Here is a 27641-nt window from a genome sequence, read left to right as displayed (position 1 = left end):
GTCCGCAGTTTGGAATATTATTAAAATTCTGTGGGAAAATGTCAGATATGCAATGCATGTACGGGTATAAAGACCTAAGAATAATACTCAGCTAGAATTCCTAAAGGAAGACTGGGGGAAAAAACCCTAAAGGAAAAATCCTGGGCAGCACGGTGGTCAGTACGGTAGCTTCACAACGCTGGGGTCATGAGTTTGATATCAGACCACGGACAGGATATCGCCACCCTCCGCCAGGCTTTGCATTGCTAATGATTGCATATGCTCTAACATATGCGATAATTAACACAAGGGACAGCTCTTACGAGATAGGAGCAGTCCCTTGCAATGCGGCTCTGGACTTCCGGGTCTGAAACCCGGGAGTCCGTCTGCGCATGCACAGAACACGGCGCCGGCCACGGGGCATGCTGGGAGGGATATGTGACGGATCCCTCACACAGCGCTGCGGTAAGAAGAGCATAGGCTTCTGCAGGTGATTCCCTCCGCAGCGCTGACACTGCTGAGGGGGGTTACTGCATACAGAAATGCTGTAAAAACCCGATAACACGGTTTTTACGGCATTTCTGCTTTAGAGAATCCCGCCCCACGACCCTATATGTTTGGAGTTTTTAATTATCCTGGAAGTGGTTTTATTTATGTGTGCTGTGTTCTTCCCATATTTTGAAAACATACTTTATATCAGGGATGGGGAACCTTCGGCCCTCCAGCTGTTGTTGAACTACACATCCCAGCATTCCCTGCAACAGTTTTAGCATGGTCACATAGCAAACCTGTAGTAGGGCATGCTGGGATGTGTAGTTCAACAACAGCTGTGGGGCTGAAGGTTCCCCATCCCTGCTTTATATGGACCCTACAGTATCAATATAGAATTAAATCTACAATGGGATATTAATTCATATGGTAACAAATATTTTCTGTACAGTGCTGTGCAATTGGTGCCGTTATACAAATATACAATAATCCTATATAATAAAATGCTAACGCTGTTCCTCACCTCTATGGTGGGAATTCAAGTGTTTTGCATACTGGCAGCCACTCGATGGCACCAAACGGGAAAATTTAAGAGCTGCTTTTTGGGGCGAACACAGCCTCTGGCACTGACATTACTGTTATGTTGTTCTGTAGTAATTGTAATTGGTAAGTAGTAATTAGAATATTGCCTGACTTCACACTGCGCATGTCCAGAAACTTGCACACTCACATACACCCATGTAGATTTGTTTGTTCGTTGCCTGGCGAGTAACAGTGGGTGAGGGCAATCGAGAACACATGCAGACAGGGACGATGCTCGGGGAATCTGTGTTATGCACATGGTCTGAGGCAGTTACAAATAGCGGATGATGTGGAACACTTGTGATTGCCAGCTTACTAAGTGATAGTGATAGTGATCAATGCATTTATCATTGCTCATAGGGGCACAGACTCGGTGCTTAAGAACTTTTATTTGTGTCTGTGAGGTGGTGTCACTGGTGCACTAGGGGGTTTTGTAGTATAACTGATGGTTGTGTCTAGATCCACTTCGTTTTGTTTTTTTTACGAGGATGTGACGTTAGGTAAGGGCGGAGTTGTTAGATGAGCTCACAGTGTTTTTTTATTTTAATTTATATTTAATTTACATTGGGTTATTTTCTTTTATTGCAGCTGGATTGTACCCTCGCGGGCTCCCTTCGCTCACCACCCTTCGGGCACGGTGGCTCCCTTCGCTCGCCACACATTTATATCCGCCCTCCAGGTATACGTGGACCCAGTGCATGATGGGAAATGTCAAAAGGCAGAAGTGGTTTTAGCCGCAACATAGAACAGATGTCCAATAATAGAAATTACGTTTTTTACATGTCAAATACTGTAAATGGTTTAGTGAAGTAAGCCAGTAGCACGTCTGTGACTTGCGCATGCAGTACACCATACACACGTTACTGTGCTGGCTAGAATGCATCTGGAGCTCTGCATTGGCTGAAAGGCTGCATACTATTAGAGCAGGGAGGCAATATGCTCACGTATTACATCATCACTTATACTACGTATATTATAATTTGCATATTCTGCATAGGGAAATAAACGTAGGCTTTTATTATATTTTATCTTTATAATGGCTGCAGTGTGGGTTGCTACAGCGGCGAGGGATTCAGTTTATGGGTCTGTACAGAAATGTTGGCTACGAAAAGGGCATAAACTTAGGCCTAGGAAAGAGCCTGCTGCACTAAGGGCCAATAGCAGTTTTTTGCTTTTCTCTCATTTTGAGCCCAATATCGCCCACTCTGGGGTAAAATGTACAATTTGTCTTTACAAAAGTAACTAATTTGGCTTCTGCATAGCACCTGGCATTCCCCCTGGTGACATTTTGGGTATATATGCGTATCAAAGATTCCCATTTGGAAATGTCAAAGAGGAGACAAGTACGTGTTGTGATAAAGATTCAGAAAAAGTTTGGTGTACATACAGATGGAGCTGGTCTCTTCATTGCTGGCGCTGCGCCAGTGCCAGAATCTGGCGAAGAGACGCCCCATCTGACTGAGACGTGCGTGCGTCTCACACGCACACGCATCTCAGTTTCCCATCGGCGGGGGGATGGGAACCCTGTCCGTCTTCGCTTCAGGAGACGGAGAGGGTTGGGGGGGGGGCAGAGAGGCGGCGGAGAGCCCCGTTGTAAGGCGATGCGCGGCATCTCGTGCGCACGCGTCGCCTTACAGCGGCTGGTGGGGGATGGCGGATGGCGAATCTTCCACCATCCCCTGCAAGAGCGAGGCCCGCTCCATCTGTACTAGCTTTAAGAACTTGTCAAGAAAATAAAAGAGTCTTGTCTAGCATTGGTATAGTTAAGGTAGGAAAATTTATGGTAATTAACATGTTTAACATTGGTATTGTATTAGGAATACATGTTTTACCAAAATGAAAGTCAGCGGTTAATATGCTGACAGGAGAATACAGAAGAAGCCATACCCACACAGTTGTAGTTTAAAAGTATTTTAACAGTGTCGTCAATATAACTATAGACATGACCATAAAGCGTTCATTGCAAAGTTATGTTTATATGCTTATAATGATTATTTAACTAACAATACAACTGTGTCAGCATTATGCGGTCTGCATTCTGAACAACCTAATGGCTGGATAGACATGAAGTGAATTAAACATGATAAGCTGGGTGTGTACCTTGGACAGCATGTGACTCGGGGGAGCCTATAGGGACATTAGGAATGGCCTGTTAGCTGAGATATTAGTCCAGGAAAGGGAGGAGTCTTCCTCTCTTTCCTGAAAAGTTTCCCGCCCTCCCTTCCCTGTTAGGTGGTTTTAGGGTGGTGGTTAATCGCGTGAGCTGATAGGCGGGAAAGAACGGCAAGTTGATAGATTTTAAGGCTTTCATTAAGTTATGTTTGCAGCATATTTGGTTTGTTTCGGTGCGCTCGCCTCTCATTGGCTTAGGCCTTCGCTGGATCACCCGCTCGGGGAAAGCGACCCCACCCGGATGGGTGGGTAGTCAATGCAGTAGGTGGAGTGGATGCCGCTTTTTGAGTTAGGCCGAATTACATATCCTAGTTTTGGGGTGGCGCTTAGTCGAATAGCCGTTCTTTCTGGTCCACCACTAAATAATTAATTAATAATCAAACATTAAAATTAGCTTAAAAATGTTTCAAATAAATTCAGCTAACAATTTCTGCCAAACCTATGTCTCCGAGTCGTTATTTCAGGTTTAAGTGTATTAAGAGGTTTAAGTTATTATTCTATACATGCTAGAGGTCACACATCTGCTGTTACAATGTTTACTGATCCGCATAGTCACGGTCGACATATTGAGAGTTGACTACTTCCCTTGTATTATACAGTATGGAAATGTAGGGAAGCCTAGATATAATGGACACATACAATATGTTATGCCATAATTTGTAACTGTGTTCTATATATATGCTTTGTACTATTTATGTAGCATAACATGGAATACATTCCAGTGTTGTTCTTCAGATATAAATTCTCCATCCAGTGGTTTCCAGCTTGTTCCTTCCACATGCTCAGATGTGAGCCTCAGAGCTCCACTCAGATGTTTGTTATTCAGGAAATGATTCCATTACATTCCAAATACAACGCAATTTGAGTAAACTGAATTACTGGCTATCGATCAATAGCAAGTATGGAATTTACCCAGCAAGCATTATTATTTCACTATGCAAAGCAAAAAGCAGGAGTTTACATTTCTTAAGTAGTAAAACTCTTATCTTACATGCACATAGAATAACATAAGTTAACAATTATTTTCAGTTAAAACTGGGTATTTATATTATATACATATATAAATAAGCAAATTACCCAAATTACATCTGTATTTATACAAGAACTACAATAATACACCTTTCAGACCGTACAGTTATTGCCGGGTCATTACGTCACCAACCCAGGTCAAGATGTGGTGTGGTGTGAAAGGGTAACTGGGTCGATCAACCCGGGTCCCTTCACAGTATGGAGGAAGCAGTGCGACCTGGCATTTGAGCTCTGAAAGCAGTATTACTTACCTGTAATATACATACGGAAATTAATAAGAATAGCAGAAGGAAAACACCACACATTAGTCATACAGATGGAGCGCCTCTCGTTCAGTTACGGGGCTCGCCAGAATGCCCCCACTGGCAAGCTGGCGCTCCATCTGACAGAGACACGTGCGCGCTGGTACGTGAACCCTGCACGTCTCTGCTTCAGGGAGACGGGCAGGGTTGTGGGGGGGAGCGGGGAGGTTGGGGATGGTTTTTTGGGAACTGGCAACAAGGTGGTGGGGATCCGAGGGGAGCTCCGATTGAATGGGATGCTCGTGCATCTCATGCGCAAGCATCCCCTCCCGGCGGCTGGCAGCTGGTGATCCGACTGCCAGCCCCCAGCTGGATAGAGTGTGCTCCATATGTATATTGATTAATTTCTTTGAGGGTCTACCGGGATGTAATTAGCTAAATATACAATACACAGCTTAATAAATAAGTGCTTATTTCTGCTCCTATTGAGACACGAAAACCGTTTACCATGTGATTCATTGCAGTGCAAACATAACTTGACTTGTTTATAATTATAATTCTCCACTGAGTCAGGAGGAGCAAATTAATAGCAGTAAGCACATCTGCTTGTGCTTTGTTACCTGGCATTTAACTGTAGTTGGTGTTCTATGTTTGTAATCTAATACAATGTCCATTATATTCTGTAATTTCATTAAAAACCTAATCTATGGGATGTATTCCCATTGAAAGCTATTTCCTTTTAAATGTCTATATTAAACATGCGTGGAAACAGTGGCGGATCCATGGGTTGGGGATGAGGTGCAGCTTACAGGACCAGCCCCCACATCATAAGCAGTATGAGGCTGCAGAGAGGTCAGCAGACGGAACCCATCCTGCTATTGTGCAGCAGCAGCCAGGTCTTCACACACCTACCAACAGGGTTCACCCTGGCAGGGGTATAACTAGTGAGTTGTCGACAGGACAGAGGAGGTGCAAGAAGAGGAGTAATCTGGCTACACATGTTGGAATAACCGGCTGGGGAGATTTCAGGACTCACTCCTGGCTACAGATGGATTCCATGAAAATACATAGTGGGTGCTGTTACAGAGCTATCAACAACTGCTACATTGCTAATTGGCACATCATCAAAGTGGTGGGAGGTCTTCACACAGTGATTGGTGTACGGTAGGAGCTATACACAAATCAGATTGGGAGAACAAAGGGGAATAATTTAGGATGTCCCTTAGATCTGAGGTCAAAAAGGGGATGGGGAGGGGCAATTTGAATATGGAGACATAATTTGGATTTACCTTGGCCATGTTGGTCTCAGTTTTGGGGCACAAAACTAGTGTATCTGATGAAAAAAAACTATCTAGAACAGACAATACTGCAGACCCAGCAAAGGATCCTTGTCCAAGTAATAATTTGGGGAAGGGTATTCAAATAAACGTCCGATAATAATATGTGGAAGTCATATCGCAGCTGAAGTTATATCAGTCACCAGTCTTCTGGCTAATTTTGCAATAACGTCAAACATAATGCAGCAGCTGGCAACGTATCTGTGGGCGTATATTGCATTGACTGATGAGCCTGCTGGTCTCAGCACATTGGAGAATCCAGGACTGGAAGTGGGAGGAGTAATGTGTACAGAAAGAAGGAATTGAGATTCATTTTTTAAACCACCACCATCTCCTAAAAGACAAGTCCAAATCTGTCCCTGAAGGGAGGTAGCAGCTTGCTCGGTAAATAAACCACTAGGCCGCTAGCTGTTAATACTAACCAGGTATAATTGTCTCCTATACTAACAGACAGGCAGTTCATGATTAGACTGGTGTTAAAAGCTACAAATATTACAATTAATTCTCTAGGCTGGTAGAAGTGGTGTTGGTGACCACTTAGCACTGACACTGAGGAGCAGCATCACCACAGGCAGGTGGCTGTTGGGTATCCATATGTTAGGTCAGTGGTTCCCAAACTTTTTTGAATCATGGCACCCTACAGTATCAGAAATGTCTTCACAACGCCCCTAGCCCAAGATTTTCTTATTGAGAAATTAATTCTTAAAGGTCAGTTATGTGGTGAGGTAGAGTTTTCACTTCTGTTTGTCCATATCTGTTATGATTGGTAGCCACAAGCACTGGTTTTGCCTATTACAATGATCAGAAATAATTTGAATTGGTCCAGGACCACCAACTCAGGGCACCCGGCAAGTGTCCTGCGGCACCCAGGATGCCACAGCACACAGTTTGGGAACCACAGATCCATAGGTCTACCACTATTGGTTGACATGCATTAAGTCAATATCTCTGTAGGGAAATAAACACAACTCAATGTGGGTCGCACAGGGGCGGATTGGCCTGCCGGGAAACCGGGCTATTTCCCGGTGGGCCGGCCCATAATAGACCTAAAACGGCCGCTCACCCCCCTGGCTGGGCCGCGGACCGCACGGCCGCGGCCGCAGCAGTTTTCCCTAAACAAATATGGCTGCCGTAAGTAAAAGTAAATGTAAGCAGCCAGCAGTAAAAATGGCCGCGGGAGAGCTGGTGCGCATGTGTGGCCACACGCAGCTGCTCCCGCGGTTCTGTCACTGTTACCTGCTGGCTGCTTTAGACCCCCGCTGCTGTCAGGCTCTGTGGCTGCCCGGCAGACAGTAAACTGTCACACTGACTGCATTGAGGCAGCAGCGCCGGCAGCACACAGAACAGAGGGGTAGATTTATGAAGCAGCGCTGTGGGGCATATGCGTTATCCCCGCACGCTAAAGCAGGGGATAACGCTTCACTTCATTTATGACACCCGCGATGCGGGTCTGTAACGCTCGGCGCTATGGGGGAGGAGGGGTAACGTATATACTTTAGGGGGAAGTGGGCGCCTGCCTCATACCTTATTTATCAACATACTTTGTGGCCACGCGCTGCTGCTTTTAGCTCTTGTACATAGCGCCGGATTTTTCTGGCGCTGTGTAGTAGTTTAAACGGAGTTTTTTTTTTTTTGTTCATTAAAAAAACTTTATTGGTCCTCTGGGGTAGATTTATTAAGTGGAGATAAGGGGCATATGCGCTATCCCCATGCGCTAAAGCAGGGGATAGCGCTTCCCCTTATCTATGAAACCTGCGTTGCCTGTGTCCTAACGGCGGCGATGGGAGGGCGGGGACATAGCGCAAGTACTATTACAAGTACGGCGCTTAGCGGTCAAACCTGATTTACGATTTGCCGCTATCCTCCTCCCGGCGGCTTAGCGCTGCTGTCTGCTACGCCAGTCAGATCTGGCGTTGTTTCACTTCGTTATGAACTTTTTTTTTTTTTTCAATCCAAACAAACTTTATTGTTCATAATGTATTGGTCAGTCCGGCAGCAGCCGTGTCAGTTTCCTCGGCAGCACTACTCTTCACTCTCTCCTGTCATTGCAAGGTGTGCAATAACTTGTCACCCACTCCCCCCAGCCCCCAAATCCACAGTAAATAACACACACACACACGTCAGTCACCACACAACACTTAAAGATGTAGACCAATAAACCCTAAATTAATAACAGAAATTTACAAGCAGCCTCCAACATGAGGCATCCATCCACTCCTGCCTTGAGAGCAGTGCAGCTGCGGCACTCACAGGGAAAATAAACTAGAAAATGGGCCACAGATGAAAAATTACCACAAGGTGCAGGTGTAAATAATTGCAGCCCCGAGCTTCGCGCGTGCACCACTGACTTCCCCCCCCCCCCCCCCCGTCTGCCTTTGTAAACTGCGCATGCGCCGGATACCAACGCGAGACCAAGATATCCGGCGCATGCGCAGAAGACGCCGTCGGACGCCAGCGAGTCTTCCGTTATGGGAGGTAGCGTATCCCCGGCAGGAGGGGATAACGCACACCCATAACGTGCAGGCAAAGAATGATAGATTCGGGCGATAGACAGGTTCTCTTCACCACGATAAAGTGGTGAAGCGAACCTGCGCCCTTACAGAACGTTAGGGCTCTCTTCGTAAATCTACCCCTCTGCCCGGCTGACAGAGGTTTCTCTCCCCGGCGCCTGCTGGTCCCCGCCGTGCGACGGATGTATCTGCGCATGCGCCGGGTACACAGCGCCTGACAAGGTAACCGGCGCATGCGCAGTACTCGGGAGAGGGGGGAGCGCACAAACGTTATGGGAGGAAGCGTATCCCCGGCAGGAGGGGATAGCGCACTCCCATAACGTACAGTCGAACATTGATAGATTCGGGCGATAGACAGGTTCTCTTCACCACGATAAAGTGGTGAAGCGAACCTGCGCCCTTAAGGAACGTTAGGGCTGTCTTCATAAATCTACCCCTGAGCTCTCTCCTGGCTCCCAACCCCCTTGATGTCATGTCATCAATAATGACAACGGATCCTGGAAAGGGGGCGGAGCTTCACGAGTGGAAGGGGGCGGAGCTACACGGGCACTCAGTTAATGAAAGAATTTGAAAGAAGCCAGCTTTTAAGGTAAATACAGTTGTGGTGCTGATGTTACACAGCACTACTACTGGTGCGTGCATTATGCAGCACTACTACTGGTGCTGGCATTATGCAGCACTACTACTGGTGGCAACTGATGAGGGCATTATGCAGTCACTGCATAATGCCCTCACCAGTTGCCGACAGTAGTGACACTGCATAATGCCCACACTGCATTGCAGTGTCACTACTGTCGGCAACTGATGTGGGCATTATGCAGTGTCACTACTGTCGGCAACTGGTGTGGGCATTATGCAGTGTCACTACTGTCGGCAACTAGTGTGGGCATTATGCAGTGTCACTACTGTCGGCAAATGGTGTGGGCATTATGCAGTGTCACCAGGGCCGTTTCTAGAGGCGGACAAGCCGTGCAGCAGCCCGGGGCACCGCACGGCTTGTCCGCCTCTGATAAATAGCTGGGGCGCCCAGCAGCTTCTCTAGCGTCGCCGCCGCCTCCCCCCTTCCTATCCCTTGCCGCCCGACGAGATCATCACGATCACGGCGGCCGCGGCGGGACATTGCGACTGCGCACTTGCGTCCTGGCTCCAGCAACAAGCTGGCCGCCGGGACTCTGCAGTCTGCACAGGAATCCCCCATGTGTGCGGCGTGACATAATGACGTCACGCCGCGCTCGATAAACGAGGAGCAGCGCAGCAAGATTTGCTGCATGCCATGCTGCTTATCTGGAGAGAGGAGCTGCCTGACAGCCACCCTGACCCCGGGCTTAAGGTCATTAATTAAAAGTGCCCGGAGAGGGGACGGAATTGAGGGGGGGAGGGGGAGGGAATTGAGGGAGGGAGGGAGGGAGGGAGGGGGGGAGGGGGGGGGGTGCGAAGTGTGCCCACTACCCACCAATGTGTATACATTTATACATCCACTGCCCACCAATGTATACATTTATACATCCACTGCCCACCAATGTATGTATTTTAATATGCCCTCTGCCCACCAATGTATGTATTTTAATATGCCCTCTGCCCACCAATGTATATATTTTAATATGCCCACTATTGTGTATATTTTTATATATCCACTGCCCACCAATGTGTATATTTTTATATGCCCACTGATGTATATATTTTTATATGCCCACTGCTACCAATGTATATTTAAACACCACTGCCCACCAATGTTTATTAACAATAGGTGGTAACGTATAAATTAATGGCGCAGGCCAGCAATATATATGTTACTGCCTATTATTAATAAACATTGGTGGGCAGTGGTGTTTAAATAAATATACATTGGTGACAGTGGGCATATAAATATTGGTGGGCAGTGGGCATAAAAATATATACATCAGTGGGCATATAAAAATATACATTGCTGGGCAGTGGGCATATACAAATATATACATTGCTGGGCAGTGGGCATATACAAATATATACATTGGTGGGCATCGAACATTGGTGGGCTCATTACATTGTGCAGCGTAATGTGTAATTGGCATCACAGTGTGCGGCGTAATGTGTAATTGTCATCACAGTGTGCGGCGTAATGTGTAATTGTCATCACAGTGTGCGGCGTAATGTGTAATTGTCATCACAGTGTGCGGCGTAATGTGTAATTGTCATCACAGTGTGCGGCGTAATGTGTAATTGTCATCACGGTGTGTGACATAATGTGTAATTGGCATCACGGATAAATAGTGTATAATGATTCAAGTAGCCTGTCATTGTTTGGCCTTGATCTGTGAGGCGTACTAGCAGAGGCGGATTGGCCCACCGGGAAACCGGGCCATTTCCCGGTGGGCCGGACCAGATTTCACTCTGGCTGGGCCGCTTACCTTTGTTAGAAGCGGCCGCAGCCCAGCCTGGTCACGAACGGCAGCATTGCCCACAACAAACATGGCCGTCGCATATATGCATATATTAAATGCACATATGCGGCGGCCATATTGGTTTTGGGCAATGCTGCACTGTCTGAGGAGTGGACGCAGGATGCCGACGGAAGCGCAGCTGTGAGTGATGTCCGCACACCCGCCACCCCCCCTGGCCGTGGCGACAGCAACCCCCACCACCCCCCACCCCCCCCGCAGTGAGGAGCATCGGGCAGACAGGGGAATCAGCGGCCGTTGATTGGCTGAGAGAGCCCTCTGTCACGGCTCTCAGCCAATCAGCGGTTCACCTTTACTTTACTTTTCAAAATGGCAAGCCCGCTGTCATCGCTCCACAGCCCCCCTTCACTAATGTGCACTAAGTTTTGGGGCCATCCTGCTCACTAAAAGCTGCAAGACATGCACAGGCAGCACACTGCACACCACAAAGGTATTCATCCTGGGGGAGGAGGGATGCGAGGGATTGCATACATCTGTATGCTGTACTGTATGTGTGTCAGTGTGCCCCATGCCATTATACAATGTGTGTGTCAGCGTGCCCCATGCCATTATACAATGTGTGTGTCAGCGTGCCCCATGCCATTATACAATGTGTGTGTCAGCGTGCCCCTTGTTATTATACAATGTGTGTGTCAGCGTGCCCCATGCCATTATACAATGTGTGTGTCAGCGTGCCCCATGCCATTATACAATGTGTGTGTCAGCGTGCCCCATGTCATTATACAATGTGTGTGTAGGGTCACCACCCGTCCGGTTCGCCGGGTGTTCAGCAGTAGCTTGGCTGAGCTCCGACGCATTGCGGGTCCTCACTTGGGGCAGTGACCTCCTCTCTCTGCTGAGTGAGGTGACTTCCCCAGCGTGAGATTTTGCGCCTTCTCCGTTGCCTCATGCTGTGCTCATTTGTCACCGCCGCTGGTCCAATTGGGCCTCTTGTATCTGGTAAACTTTTTTTTTTTTTTTAAACCGTGTGTGTGCTGGCTATTTGTGCAGTGCGCATCTGCTTTGTGAAGTGCGCAGTAGTTCAATTTGCCTTTGACTCCAACCTGTGGGGCATATATATAATGGGCATCATGTGTGTGGCATATGTATAATGAGCATCAAGGTGTGGGGAATATGTATAATGGAGCATCACGGTGCGGGGCATAATGTGTAATGGGCATCACGGTGTGTTGAGTAATGTGTAATGGGCATCACGATGTGTGGCATAATGTGTAATGGGAATGAAAGTGTTTGGTATAACGTGTAATGGGCATTATAGCGTGATGTAATGGGTATTATGGCACGTGGTATAATATGTTTTGGGTGTGTGAAGTGTAGCAAGCATAACGGTGTAAATTTTTGACGCGCGCCTTCGGCGCGCACTTTCCCTATTGTCCTTGGTTTTTAAAAATTGTTGAGCCCTTGCATAACTCGTAATGGGCATCATGGCCTCTGGTGCGCACTGTCACTGTTGTCTTTCTTTTATGAAAAATTGTTGAGCCCTGGCATAATGTGTAATAGGCACTATGGCATGTGGTATAATATAATATAATTTTTGGTGCGTGCCTTCAGCGTAACATGTAATGGGCATCACGGTGTGTGCCATAATGTATAATGGGCATCAGTGTGTGTCGTAACGTGTATGTGGTATTACCGTGTGCGAAATCAAGAAAAGATTGAAGCAAATGTAAAAAATAAGGCGGGTCAATGGGTGGGCTGTGGGTGTGGGTGAGCTACTAGCCATGACCCCACAGCGGCAAAAATGGGGCGTGACCTCATTGAAATAGGCCACGCCCCCATGTCACTAGGTTACGCCCCCTAAAAATGTTGGCGCGCCTGCGGCCTACCCTCGGCCCCCCTAGGGCTGCTTCAAATAATTTCCCGGGCTGCTTTTAATTCCCAATCCGCCCCTGGGGTCGCACATTACAATATGAAGGACACACTTATTGAGTCTGTACCAAGTGAGCCTGAGCTCAGCAGCCGCACTGGGTACATGTGTTAGGCAGATGTCCGTGCTTTGATTAAAGTTTGGACACTTGTTGATGACTGGATGTTCTTTTTTGTTCCATTAACATCTAAAGCAGTCGTGTGACAGTGATCTGCATATCATCCTGTGTCAGATCTGTGCAGAGCAATGTTAGTGCTGCGGTATTTATTTGTGAACACTGACAGAGTAAAGATGATCGGCTGCTGGGCAAAATCTTGTCATCACCCCTGCAGTAACAGAACAGGGAAATGCAGCCCCATTATGTAGCAACAACAGTGGGTCTGAGGCGAGCTGAGTTACATACAGATGTAGCCAAGCTCAACTGTCCTACCATTTGGTAAATACAATATGATACGTAGTCAGTCATTCTCGGCCCGCCACTGTGTTGTACAGTAATTATGCTATGTAGATGCTCATTCAGCCCTAGGGACTCAGTGGGGAAATGTATGCCGAGTTTAGCTCCGTAAGAGTGGGCAAAGTTCTGCATACTGTACATTTCCCCACCGAGTCTCTCAGGCTGAATGAGCATCTACGTAGTGGACGTCACACACCATCCCATCAAATGCCTGGACACCTGCGGTTTTTTTCTGACACTCCCAGGAAATGGCCAGGTGAAACCCATTAATGCTGTCTTCCTGTCAATCACCTTGTGTATAACCAGCAATTTAAAAAAAGCTGGATTTTATCACAGGATGGCCTCGCGGACGTGCACTACAATCCGTATGTATGCCCACTGACCCTAACAAAAAATCTCTTATATATTTAGCCAGATCTGTCACTCAACCCCTGTGGAGAACGTTCCTGTGTAGAACAGTTTCACTTTCATGTGTCTGACGTTCCACCCCCTTGACATCACCTCCCCCCGCCCAGCCAGGGCTACAGTACACGCCCAACATCCACCATTACTCCACAGCCACCATACACCATCACTCCTGCACATCCCCCCTCCCGCGAATCGCGGGACCCCCGCGACCCCCCTCCCGCGATTCGCGGGACCCCCGCGACCCCCCCTCCCGCCATTCGCGGGACCCCGCACCCCCCCTCCCGCGATTCGTGGGACCCCCACTTTCCACCCTCCCGCGAGTCGCGGGACCCCCGCGACCCCCCCTTCCGTGATTCGCGGGACCCCCGCGAAACCCCCCTCCCGCGATTCGCGGGACCCCCGCGACCACCCCGGTATCCGGACTATTGTTAGACAGCACTTACATCGACAGCCATTACATCGACACCATTAGTTCGACAGCTCAATAGGTCGACATGGTTTTAGGTCGACATACCATTAGGTCGACATGTCATTATGTCGACAGCTCATTAGGTCGACATGTTTTAGGTCGACAGTGTCTATGTCGACAGTCAAAAGGTCGACATGGGTTTTTTCACTGTTTATTGAGCCGACATGTGCCGACAGGCGGTATTTCATGCCCTACTATCCACACTAGGGCGTGGTGGGAGAATAAAAGTGTGCCCGAAGCATAGCGAGCGGCTGCGGTACACTTCAAACTGTGTCCATGTCGACTGTGTCGACATTTCGGCAAAAAAACAGTGAAAAAACCCATGTCGACCTTTTGACTGTCGACATAGACTCTGTCGACCTAATGGCAGTGTCGACCTAAAAACATGTCGACCTAATGAGCTGTCGACCTAATAAGCTGTCGACATAATGACATGTCGACCTAATGGTATGTCGACCTAAAACCATGTCGACCTATTGAGCTGTCGAACTAATGGTGTCGATGTAATGGCTGTCGATGACGGTCTAATATCCGTCCCAGACCCGACCACCCCCTCCCGCTGGACCTCCGCGACCACCCCCCTCCCGCGAAACGCGGGACCCCCGCGACCCTCCCGCAAATCGCGGGACCCCAGCGACCCCTCCCTCCTGCATCCTCCCCTCCCGCGATTCACGGAACCCCCCGTAGCGCCCCCCTCCCGCGATTTGCGGGCCCCCTCGGCACTTCTCGCGATTTGCGACCGCCCCCTAACTCACACATTCGGGGACCCCACCTCCCGCGATTCATGCCCCCCTCACGCAATTCACGGCACCACCCACACCCCCCTTCCTGCGATTCGCAACCCCCCACGACCCCCCCTCCCGCGATTTGCGGGCCCCCTCGGCACCTCTCGCGATTTGCGACCGCCCCATAATTCACACATTCGGGGACCCCCCCTCCCGCGATTCATGCCCCCCTCACGCAATTTACGGCACCCCCCATACCCCCCTTCCTGCGATTCGGAACCCCCCACGACCCCCCCTCCCGCGATTCATGCCCCCTCCCGCGATTCACGGACCCCCGCACCACCCCCCTGCGCCCACCCTCCCTTGATTCACGCCCCCCTCATGCAATTCACGGCAACCCCCCACACCCCCCCTCCTGCAATTCGCAGCCCCCCCACGACCCCCGCCTCCTGCGATTCATGACCCCTCCCGTGATTCACGGACCCCCGCACCACCCCCCCTTGACTCACGGCACCCCACGCGCCCCTCCCGCAATTCACGGACCTCCGCAACCCCCCCTCCCGCAATTCACTAACCCCGACAACCCCCCTCCCGCAATTTGCGGACCCCCCTTCCCACGATTCAAGCCCCCCCGCGCCCCCGCCCACGATTTGCGGACCCCCGCCCCCTCCCGCTAACCGCGGATCCCCACACACCACCCCCCCTCCCGCAATTTGCAGACCCCCCAGACCCCCTCCCGGCAATTCCACCCCCCAGCCGACCACCGCGGCCCCCGCTCCCGCATTTCACGTACCCCCGTGACAATGGGGGATCCTGTACCACCACAAGCAGGTACCGCCCCTAGGTGGGAAATCCGGCCCTGGCTGCCGCACTGCAGGTTTCCCCACTGCCCTCTGCACCAGCGCCACAACTTTTATCAATGTCTTGCCCACATACCACTATTATACAGCCTCCTGCTCTCATGCACGCTCACTCCCTCCCAGTGGGAGGAGATGCTCACCCACTGCCGGGAGCTGCATACTGTCCCCCACCCTCCTCCAGTTCTAGGGATGCCCATCGACCATCAATGATTTTCAAATAATCGATAGTTTATGGCCGATGTTGAATACTTTTGCCATCAATGTGGGAGGACACTGCCCTGCCTCCTGTTCTCCTGCCCCGTAACTTCCGCCAGTGGAGACCCGCTCACCCTGTGTTGCCCACATTCCCCTATCATGCTTTACCACCCAGCCTCCTGCTCTCATGCACCCTAACTCCCACCCAGTCGGAGGAGACACTGACTCCTGTATTTCTGTGCTGCCACGCTGGACCCTCACCCACTGGCAGAAGCTGCACAGTGTCCACCACCCTCTTTAGTCCCCCGTATGCCCACACACCCCTATCACTACCCAGCTTCCTGCTCTCCTGAACCGTAACTTCCACCACTGGGTAATCGCTGACGCTGTGTTGCCCACATACCCCTATCATGCCTCATATCCCAGCCTCCTGCTCTCATGCACCCTAACTCCCACCCAGTAGGAGGAGACACTGACTCAGGGCCACCGTCCGGTACTCCTGTGCTGCCACGCTGGACCCTCACCCACTGCCAGAAGCTGCAATACAGGGCATCTTTCATACAGTTCTAACCATATTTCTCACAATACAAATGTTCACAAATTAAGGGGCGTAGCCCCTTACGCCGGTGTGAAGAGCGCCCGTAGGGCGCGATGAATCACCTAGTACTCTTATAAGCAGTACTGTAGTAAGGTATATGGACCCAAGAAGAGGGGAACATCTCCCCTTAATATAACTGAGAAACCTGGGGTGAGATTTAATAGGATGAGAGATTCAGAAAGTGAGAGATTTGGTGAGAAATCTCCAGGTTTCTTTAAAGCGGCAATCATTTACACTGCAAAATCCAACTGGTTTTGCAGTGTAAATGGTTGCCGCTTTAAAAAAACTGGAGATTTCTCACCAAATCTCTCACTTTCTGAATCTCTCATCCTATTAAATCTCACCCTTAAGGTGCGTACACACGGGGCAATATGATCGCTGGCAATATATTGCTAGCAATATATTGCTCAGCAATCATATTGCCCCATGTCCCGTTTTCATCTGCGACCAGAGATGGTCGCAGATGAAAATTTAAACACTGCTGGGTGAAGAGGCAGGGGATGTCGCTGGTCGGAGGAGCATGTTCCTCCGACCAGCGACCATTCAGGGGCTGAAAACGGGAGCGTGCACCCGGCGATTTATCGCTGGTGCACACTCCAATCACTGGCAATATGGTCGCTCAGCGACCATATTCCCAGCGATTTCAGCCCCTATCGCCCCCGTGTGTACACAGCATTAGTGTCACCACAGACTATTAATCAAGGGGTCTGTAGGACACTGGGGCTTGGGAAAATGCAGGAAAAGGTATTTTGGTTTAAGATTAATAATTCAGCACAGAGGAGCGCTACTTGGGGAAAGGTGGCCTGGGTGACTGGGTCTGAGAGATGTTGGACAAGAGGAAACTGAATATCAAAATGACAGTAGTATGGTCTGGGTTTATGTGGGTACTCCTTATGGTGGGAAGTCTTAGACATAAGAGATACTGTACGACAAGTGGTTTTAGGTTTAAAAGGGTACAAGATATGTTATCCTGGTTACGTGGGTTAAGTACAGGATGGGATACTAGCACTTCAAGTCAATTGACCAGTATGTAGAAGTTATTATATTTAGATAATATATGGTACATTACATGGAACATGCTGTTCAGGGTAAATATGCATTTGTGTTAAAGATCAGGGTAATTATGATCGGCAGGAATGTGAGGTCTGGGGGCGAAATTGCCCCTTTAAAAAACATCTGAGCTCAGCAAACATCCCGCACTGCAGCTGAACTCGGGTGTCATTACATCCCGCCCTGGGGATTACACAGAGAAATGGATGGTCACTTTTCACATACTGTACAGTAGATCAGGCATTCGCAACACAGTCTTCCGGGCACACCCACAGTGTAGGTTTTGGTTATAGCAAGGCTTCAGCACAGATGCATACCTCCCAACTTGTGTAAGGGTGAAGTCGGGACCGGCCGCGATGAAGGTGAGGCCGAGCAAAAAAAATGGGTTGAGCTACCAGGTGGGTGTGGCCTCAGGTACAGGGGCCACAAAGCCATTTTCAGCATTTTTGCCTGTGCTACCCTACCAGCTGTGCAGCCCCCGCTTCCCTCCAACTGCACCCACCTGACCGCAAGACATTGCCACCCACGAGAGGGACAGTGGGACAGTCTCCAAATAGTGGGACTGTCCTGCTGTAATTGAGACAGTTGGGAAGTATGCAGCTGGTTAAATAAAAAATTAAGTCACCTGTGCTTAAGCCTGGATTGCACTAAAAACCTGCATTGGTTGTGTGCCTTGAAGACTGAGGTTGGGAATGCCTGACATAAATGAAGTGTAAGAGAGGGGCTAGTCTGGTAGTCAGAGGGAAAGCATACAAAACAGCACTGGATGGTTGAGGAAGCCTCTATGCAGACAAGCTAGAAGGTAGTGACCTCCCTTTCTGGCCTGGACATCATACCCACTCCTGAGGGAGGGAGGTCAGCTACATTCTCCCTGCAGCAGTCACTGTAGTACCACAGAGAGCCAATGGATCTGTGAACGGAAGAGAAGAAAATGACATTGAGCAGAAGAAGACAGCACATGGCCAGCTGGGGAACTGAAGAACATGGGTCTGTAATTATGAATTAACTTAACACTTTCAGCAGCCATTTACGCTGTGATCACTGAACCTGGGTCACAAGCTTGTGTCTGATAAAATATCATTGAATGCCGGAAGTGGAAACGGGAGCAAATATCGCTAAGGGGGTGGTACAAACATTAGATGGTGCGGATGGGAGGAGCCCCCAATTTTATTCTCGCCCTGGGCACAATGCTTCAATGCTACTTAAATGACCAGGGCACATCGGTGCCACTGACTGGAATCATATCTCTTAGATGCTTCAAGTAATATATTAAATACCAATCAGATAGAAGACTGGGCAACACACTGTGCATTAGCCAATGGGAGGTGACCTCTTCTCACTGCTAGCTTACACATATCTCCTCACTGCGACTTTACTGTCAGGCAGCATTATTATAGCCCATATTTCAGTGGTAATAGAATTATAAGCAACTCTTCCCACATGAACTTGCGTACCCCATGCCGCCATCGCAGCCGGGAAAACTCAAATCATTGCAGAAAGAAAAAATACCCAGCAGCAGCAGCTATGAGGCCAACAGGAAACTATTAAAAGATAACGTATGAAAATAGTATAAACACAAATGTTGCTTTTATCCACTTGCAATCCCACGCACCTATACAGATATGATAGAAAACATGACTTCACTCCTCTGAAGCCCCATTAATTGAGGGAGCGTGTTTTCTCTCTATCACTGAGAAGTCCCTCCAGTGTAGTACTGTGTAGGCAGAATAACATTAGTTCAGTGTTATCTGCACTAACAAGGCGGCTGTTGTGGCAGGAGCTGCAGCTGTGTGCGTCCCTTTCACTCGGCCAGATCAATGCTACACATTGTATGTGCAATTTGTATGTGGGAGATGGGTCTTCCTGCGGAAACAGATGCTTTGTGAACACCCATTGTGAAATCCGCTAATTAATAGGAGTGGAATAAAACTTGTCTTCAGACATGTGAATTAATGGAAAGGGCACAGGAGATGCTAATGTGTGGGAAGAGAAAAGGTGATTGAAACAGATACACACAGACTAGAAAGAGAGGGGTGATACTCACGTGCATGGGCCATATAGACAGACAGCACAGCTGTGCAGGCTTCAGCCACAATGACAACTGTGTGCACACAGAAAAAGTACAATTCACCCAGATCCTCCTAAATGTGCCCTCTGCTGTGCTCGTTTCACTACATTGTCACCTGCATGCTTCTCTGCTAATAAATGGCTCCCATCAGCAACCGTTCCTACAAAAGTCCTGGTTTAGGACCACAAAAGCCAGACGTGATAATGATAACGCATTTTTTTCTAAAATATAAAACTAATAAAATTCACAAACCTATACATAAATATTCTCATACCTTGTAACAACTGAAATACTTTATTTCCATTTGTTGCGCAGTTAAACACTGGCTTTTGTTCTCTGTTATCATAAAGAGAACTAGGAAGGACTCGGATCACTCTGTACAGACTGCATTGTAAGGGGAGAGGGAATTATTTCACGTCACTTTTAGCTACCCTAAATGAGCATTTTTTTCTGTTGACAGCATAATTGGTGACTATGAAATGACCTCCCCTGGTGACATGGGGGATGGGGAGAAGCCCAAGGGTGTCCCCTAAAGGATTTATAGCTGCACAAGGGAGAGAGATACATGGGACCCTCAAGATAACACCTGGGCATCATTCATATCACATTCCCCACACTGCCCTAGCAGGGTATACAGTCGATGGGTGGACAGAAAAAAGGTTGACACATGAAAAAGTTTTTCCTGTTTTTTTTTTTTATTTATATATTTTACTTACTTGTCCTTACTTTACAATCTGTGGGCATAGAGGAAGAATATAATAGTGTGGCGATAACGGAGTCCCTGTCCCCGAAGCATGGTGAGCACAGCAAGCCATGTGAGGGGACACGGTACACTTATACAGTGTCCATGACAGCAGATTTCAACATAGACACCAAAAAAGTGAAAAACACATGTGGTCCTTTTCCCATGTCGACCTTTTTGTCAATGATGACTTTTTTCATGTGTTGGCCTATTGCGTGTCAACCAATAGTGGTTGACTTATTGACTGGTGACCTAATTACTGTCAACCTAATAATCCCCTTCCCCCAGGACATTTTCATAAATATGAGCATTAAACCTTAGGCCAGGGCTGGGCAATTGCGGCCCTCCAGATGTTGAGGAACTACACATCCCAGGATGCTTTGCATTAGTTTTGCTATGTGGCCTTGCTGAAACTGATGCAAGGCATGCTGGGATGTGTAGTTCCTCAACATCTGGAGGGCCGCAATTGCCCAGCCCTGCCTTAGGCCATCATGCAATCAGCAAAAGGGACGGGGGAGGAACTACCAAGGCAGACACTGTATGTTTTAATTAATTTCTATACACAGGGGGCAACTTAGAACACTGAAGGGTCTAGAACGCAAATGGTCTAGAAATAGTATAGCAGCTGGGTCATAATTGTATTTATTTTGTGTTGGGTACTGACCCCAGACCGACTGAGTTGCTGAAACCAGCAACTCAACTAACTAACTAACTAACTAACCAACCCTAATCTTAACCCTAAACCCGCCCCTCCCACTTTTTAAAACTAATCTATTATAGATATGCCACTTATTTATATTATAGAACACAATGATTCATTTTTGTTAATCCTAGATGTGGTCTAGGATTAAAAACAAGACAAAAAACAAGGGGTTCACATAAAAAGGAGCTCTACAGGGACTATAATCCCACTGTTTTATGGAGCTGTGCCTTCGTCGCCCAAACTATGGTCACATGTATTAAGCCTGGTGAAGTGATAAAATGGTGATAAAGTAGAAGATAGGTAGGAGTTGATTGGTTTAATAAATCTGCCCCTCTGTACTCTTCAATGCCAATATCCTCATAGTTTTGTCAGTTCCACTAAAGGTCCAGACACACTGTGCGACTATGCCCAGCATGTAAGGACAGCGATGATAGCATTAATCGCTGCGGGGAAAGCCGCTCAGTGCATACACACTGAGCAGCTTTACCCCTGCCCGGCACCGACGGTGGGGGGAGGACAGCGTTGCATAGCGCAGCGCTATGCAAAGCTGTCCCCAAAGCCACTCATCTGCTGGTATAACCAGCAGATGAGCGGCTTTCCCGGCGATGAAGCGTGAGCGCGCAGCAGCGCTCACCGCCGGGCCATACACACTGGCCGGCTTTGAGCTGAAAGCCTCTCAAACCTGCTGCTTTCAGCACAAAGCCGCCCAGTGTACATGGGCCTTAAGAAAGCAAAATCTGCTGAGGCTTTCATATGCACACAGGCACAAGTCAGGACTAGACCAACAGGAGTAATGACCCCAAGTTAGCCTGACTGAAAATAGAAGTAAGAACCAGGATTGAAGGTTTCTGGGCTCCCTCATGTAACCTGGATCCAGTCCCCATGCTGTTGTTGCTATGATGGTGCTGAACCTAGATAACATTTGACCTGACTGTGTAACTGCTTAATTAACGGCAGTTGCTTAAATTTCCCCAAGTTCTTGGATGCCAACAGACCCTTGGCAGAGATAATCTCCAGATGGCAAAGTTGTCTTTATCCCATTCCAGCATTAGGGGCCCATTTATCATGATCGCATTTACAATGAGATCTGGGCGGAATATTGCCGCCCATGATCGCATTGTAAAATGCGATCATATCGGGGCAATGTATCAATATTAAGGGCGCAGGGACAGGGCTCCGATAGGAGCCCGTCCCTGCGAAGCCCTAACCCGGAAGCCGGGAGGTCAGCGCATGTGCAGTTATGCGCTGACCCCCGCCGACCCCTCTTACCCGGCTGTGTGTGTTACAGTACTGTAGTGTGTAGTTTACAAGGACCTGGTGCAGTGCGTCAGGTCCTGGTGTATAACACACTTCCCTGCATGATGCCCCGCCTGCAAGTCTGCCCGCTTCTTCAGTAGAGTTGACTAGTTGCTGCGCCATCATGGTAGTGCGCAGTCTGTACTGCCGCTGCGGTGCCGATGTTCTTTGTCCGGTTATAGGATCCTTTCAATGTATACCCATCTCTAGTCTAGGGAAAAAACTTTGCACAGACTGTCACTATATCATATTGATATACTGACATTAATAGTTGCCTGGATGTCACATTATCAATGGCTATACCACACACAGCCATACATGGTAATCCTCATCAGCATCATCAATAGCTGCCAGGCTGTGTACCGTACTAACAGGATATGTAATCAATTTCTGGGGGTACCGCGTGTATTATAATTATATGATTTCCTTCCAAATCAAAGCGGTAACGTCAACGTATCTAAATATATTTTGGGGTAAAAGGGGAAAAAAAAGTTTGTTGACCCCTGTTCTAGAACATAGTAGATAGAATCTGATTGGTTGCTATGGGCAACATCCCATCTTCAATAGAACTCCCATCAACAAAGAGGGTGATTCTGGCTGGTTTGCAAAAGCAAACTCCTTCTTTAATGGACAAAACCGTGCCTGGGTGGGGTGTGTTCAAACTGAAATCTAAATTGCAGTCAGTATTTCGTCTGCACAGAAACAAAATAACTCACCCAACTGTAACTCTCTCTGCGCATGTTACATCTGCCCCACCTGCAGTGCACGTGGTTTTGCTTTTGCAAACCAACCAGAATCACCCCCAAAGTCTGTGTATATTGAACCATCAAAAGCAAAATTGTCATGAGTATGGTCATCAGTAGGTGCTTAAAAAAGCTGGATTTCACATAAGGGATACTCAACCTGTATGCACTTAAAACAAGCTATTCTTACATGAGGATGGATTTGAGGGGAGCAGTATATGAGTGCACACAGCGATGATGCTTAGGGGTCAGTTCCTTTGGCAGCAATGTAATAGAAGCCAGGGATGCCTTAACAGCAAAGAAATGCTCTGGGGTCCTTATTCACCAATTCATAGGATAATTGACAATGATGTCCCTTGACCCAGCCCACCCCGGCTCAAAGACCTTTAAAATAGTGGAGTGAATCGGCTATATTCCTTGCAGGGCAGATTCCCAGTAGGCCGGTGACCCATTGAGGCCACCTGTTAACCTGTGACTTATTTTATTTTTTAAGATTTGTGCCTTCCCAGAGTAGTGGCCCCTTCTCCCCACTGTCTCCCACACAAACAACCTTTGACTGTCACAAAGTAGAGAACCCGACACTGCAAATACTCATCTAAGGCAGGCACTCATTTTTTTTGGGGGGGGGGGTATTTGTGATATTTGGGGATTATGGTAATAAATTGTTTGTCTGCATGATGGATGGTTGGGGGACTCTGCTCAGTCTTAGTGGGGGGAGTTTGGGTATTATTCAAAATGTGGAAGTTAGTGGTTTGGTCACAGCAGCATAAAAAGTCTCGAGGCTACCATACTGCCAAGTGTATTGAACCCGACAGCTTCTACACAGGTGTCAAGATGTATTCATCCATCCTATATTGGTGTTGGTTCTGCCCACATTTGATTTAATGCTGCCTGTGTGAGGCCACTTCCAGAAAAATTTCCAGGGCTACTTTTAGTTACCAATCCAACCCTGCGTTGGGCCTTGTGCAGTTGCCTATAAGGTAAGGTGTCCCTGACAATAGCCTCAATGTGTGCAGTTTAATAGCCACCCCTATGGATCTAGGAACTAGCTTACAGAGTTTAGGGTTGAATTACAGAAGGTGTTGGGGAGATATAGGGTGCTTTTGCTGGCATTCAAAGATCATTACAATGGCACATTGCCCACACGTTGGGGGAAATTTAACAATGCATGAAGAGAGACAAAGTGGTAAGAAAGTACCAACCAATCAACTCATTGTCATTTTTCAAACACTGGGGCAGATGCACTAAGCTTCAAAAGTGATAAAATGGTGAGTGATAAACAGCCAACCAATGAGCTCCTGACTAGGGATGGCCATTTTTGCAATAGCCATCAATGGTCATACTTAAACCAGCCAACGATAGTAACAAACTATGTGATGATAACCATCGATAATTTAAGCTATTGCTCCGTGTCCCGGCACCTTGGAAAAAAAATACCTCAGTTCTGCTGTGCCATCGATGGAGGGAAATCATCTGGTTCTCTCTCATTGATTAAAAAATATTTGGCATCGTCCATAAACTGCAGTATCAATGATTTCGAATCATCGATGCTTGATGGCCATCCCTAAACCTAACTGAACTGACCCCTTTAGAGTAGTTGCTCAACAACATTCAGAACTGCTGCATAAATATGGTTTGTGTGACAATAAAACAACAAACTCAATCACAACAGGTTGACGCGAGAACTTCAAGGTCATTAGTACAGAAAAGCAGATGATTACAGTACATTTGCCTTGTGAAGCATTAAGCTTCTGGAGAAAAATCCTTGAGACATTTGCATGTTCAAGAAAAAAAATAATAACAGCAGACTAATGAGTGTAGCAGTATATTGATTTCCTGCTCTACTTGGCTGACTTGTAAAGTTGGCAAATGTACAGGGGGCCTGCACAGCTCCAGGCATATGTCTCATGTTAAGAAAGACTGCATGTTATAAACACTTCAATGAAAATTACCATTCAGTTTGAGGCCAATTCAGACCAGGTGCTGAATGAAGAATAAATAGGTAACATATGAACTCAAGAAAGAAAGAAATGGAGGGGGGGTGGAGGAGAGGGGAGATTATATAGATATTATTCCTTATGCGGAATCGAGAACTCATTTGGAAAGATGTATGGTGCACTACAGGCCAGCGAGACGATCCTGGAAAGAGTCCAAGGAACGAATAAGAAAGCTGATATAATCCATCGCTCCCTTTATCGCCACATGAGTCTGCAGCTTGTTCTATGGCTGGTTCACAATAATGCAGTTAAACAAAGGCAAAATTCTAACACCGTATTTATATATACTTACCAATGTTTTAAAGCCTGAGCTTTGTACGACAATGGCATATACGGACACGTTTGTTGTAATGGCACTTTTCCCCAAAGTCTCCGAAAATATAGGTTATGGTAAATCCTACTAATGACCGATAGGAGAATTGGATCCAGCAAAGGTTAATGTTCCCATGGGCTATTAGAACAGTTAATAAGGGAGCAGATGTCAGCGCCAGGCCAAGAAAGTCAGCTAGGGATTTGAAGTAAAGTCTCCAATTTTAATTAAAATAAAATTTACAAGGTCACAGTGTACTATGTTTATGCTGAAGGGTATGTAAAAAAGTTTCCTAAAACCACAAACTGCTAGATTCATATATTTAGCGTTTGCAGGTAAGAGACTAGAACCGAGGAACGTGCCAAGGGTTCTCCCTCTCCGTGCCTCCAAGGGTAGGACTGGAGTGGACAATGAATGTACAAGATAGCTGACTGAGACAAAAAGGAGGTGCGGTATTACTGTTTCACATAAAATGTGGTTTCCTGCAGCTAGCTTGTACTTTGATTTGTCCTCAAATCCACAATACGCATTTACTTTGGAATGAAAATACAGCAGAGCGTCATGCTTTAAAAAAAAAATACAAAAACCCTGTGATTTCTATTTATTTATTTTTTTACCCTTTTTCTCACTTTAAAAGTATGACATAAAACAGATAGGAGCCCTTCCAGTGTCTGTTAAGCAGAAAAAAAGGAGTACTTTCAAAATAGCCATTACTGTATGTAGGATAAGGCAATGGTCTGTTTTGTATGAACTATCAATTCACAAAAAGTTTCAGTGATGACCTTGGCTCTAAGGAAGTCATCAGCCTAAAGGTGCCCACAGACGCATCAATCCCGGCGTGCGTTCTGTGCTTAACTAGCACACATAGCATTGCATCGTATGCCTTGTGCATGCGATGCGATGCGATAAAAAGCTAGTACAAAAAGTATGTGCAGCACATACTTTTTGTACTGTGCGATGAGGTGCCGTGGGAGCGCGCACCCCATCGCATAGCATCGCCGGGATCGGTGCGTGTGTGGGCACCATTACGTTTGTGGATTGGTAGTGAATATTAGGTAATATGCGCTCAAATTTATCATTAGCATAGGAAAACAAAAACAGAAAGGACAAGCTGTTCGCAAGTGGGAGGAGCTATGAATTTTGGGAGTGGAGAGGGAAAAAAATGGAGGAGCAAAGAGATAAAGGGGAGAGAGATAAAGTAAGGAAAGAGAGATAAAGGGGAGATATGCTGTTGTTTTCATCTTCTTTTCTTCTTCTTTTTTCCTTCTACCAACATCGCTCCATATCATAAGGCATATCATATGCTTATTGATCTCTTTAAAACCCTAATAAAGTGATAACTGCAAAAGACATTAGAACCGATGAACACCCAGAACCATCGATTCCCACATATAAAGTACTCACATAGACTCCCCTCTAAAGATTATCTTTGCACACTACATAAACAGCTCTAAGAACTCACTCATTGAAGCTTCACCACCAGCCACAGCAAACAGATTATGCTCCAATCACCAATAATTACTGCCCAGCCTACAGACCTGTATATAAACCCCTCTCCACAGATCATCAACATTCCTTGACAAAGGCCCTAGTAGCTGAAACGCTTTGGGCCACCTTATCACCCTCTGATTTCACCCTCAGACTTCAACAATCCACCTCCGACATCTCCACCCCTCCTGCCGCAGCCTCCTCCCAGCTGGGAGTCGAGCCTGCAGTACTCTGTCAATCGTTTCCAAGGGAACCGTGATCTCGCAAAAGAAGAACCCGGAAGTCACGAGCGACAGTGACTGTGGAGCCGGGTGCTGGCGCACAGCTGTGCATCCACCCGCACCATCTACAGCAGCTCCCACCAGGCGGCAGAAACTCTCCTACAAGGATCCGGTAAGAGCACAAAGCGGGACGCCGCTCACTGTCCTCCACCCCGGCTACATTCAACAACATACAGCATTGGATAACCTCCATATCCTGTGAAAAGCACCACAATACGAGACTTTTACACAGTACCACAGGACTATTGCACCCTGCAATACTGTGACCATTGACTTTGCTATATGCATTCCCTCATCCCCTTGCCCTAACAGACCGCTGCGGTCACCCACATAGGTACATAGGTTCCAATTAAGGGACCTATGGCTTAAAGAGACCTACATAGGTCACACTTATACCTTTGATAATAGGCCTAGTGGAGTGATACCCCGCTGGCCTATTCCTGCACCACCAGGACTCCATGCATTCTCCCACTGCAACTCCACTTTAACTTTTAATAATCAATAAATTCGTTTTGAATTTTTACCAACATAACCATCTCATTCTTTTCATTTACTTATCTATCTATATACTGCATCATCACAATTACCATAAGCGCATCGCAGGTGAGC

General features: G+C 47.4%; 1 protein-coding gene across 1 annotated transcript in view; it reads right to left on the bottom strand.

Moving 5' to 3' along the window:
- SCFD2 (sec1 family domain containing 2) overlaps nt 1-27641 on the bottom strand; it is a 482746-nt gene that overhangs the window by 285690 nt on the left and 169415 nt on the right. The gene's annotated exons all lie outside the window — the stretch shown is intronic.

The sequence above is a fragment of the Crinia signifera genome, chromosome 1 (genome assembly GCF_055691185.1).
Source record: "Crinia signifera chromosome 1, ASM5569118v1, whole genome shotgun sequence".
NCBI lineage: Eukaryota > Metazoa > Chordata > Amphibia > Anura > Myobatrachidae > Crinia > Crinia signifera.
Note: the sequence above shows the minus strand (reverse complement) of the source record. Positions and strands in the feature narration are given on the sequence as shown.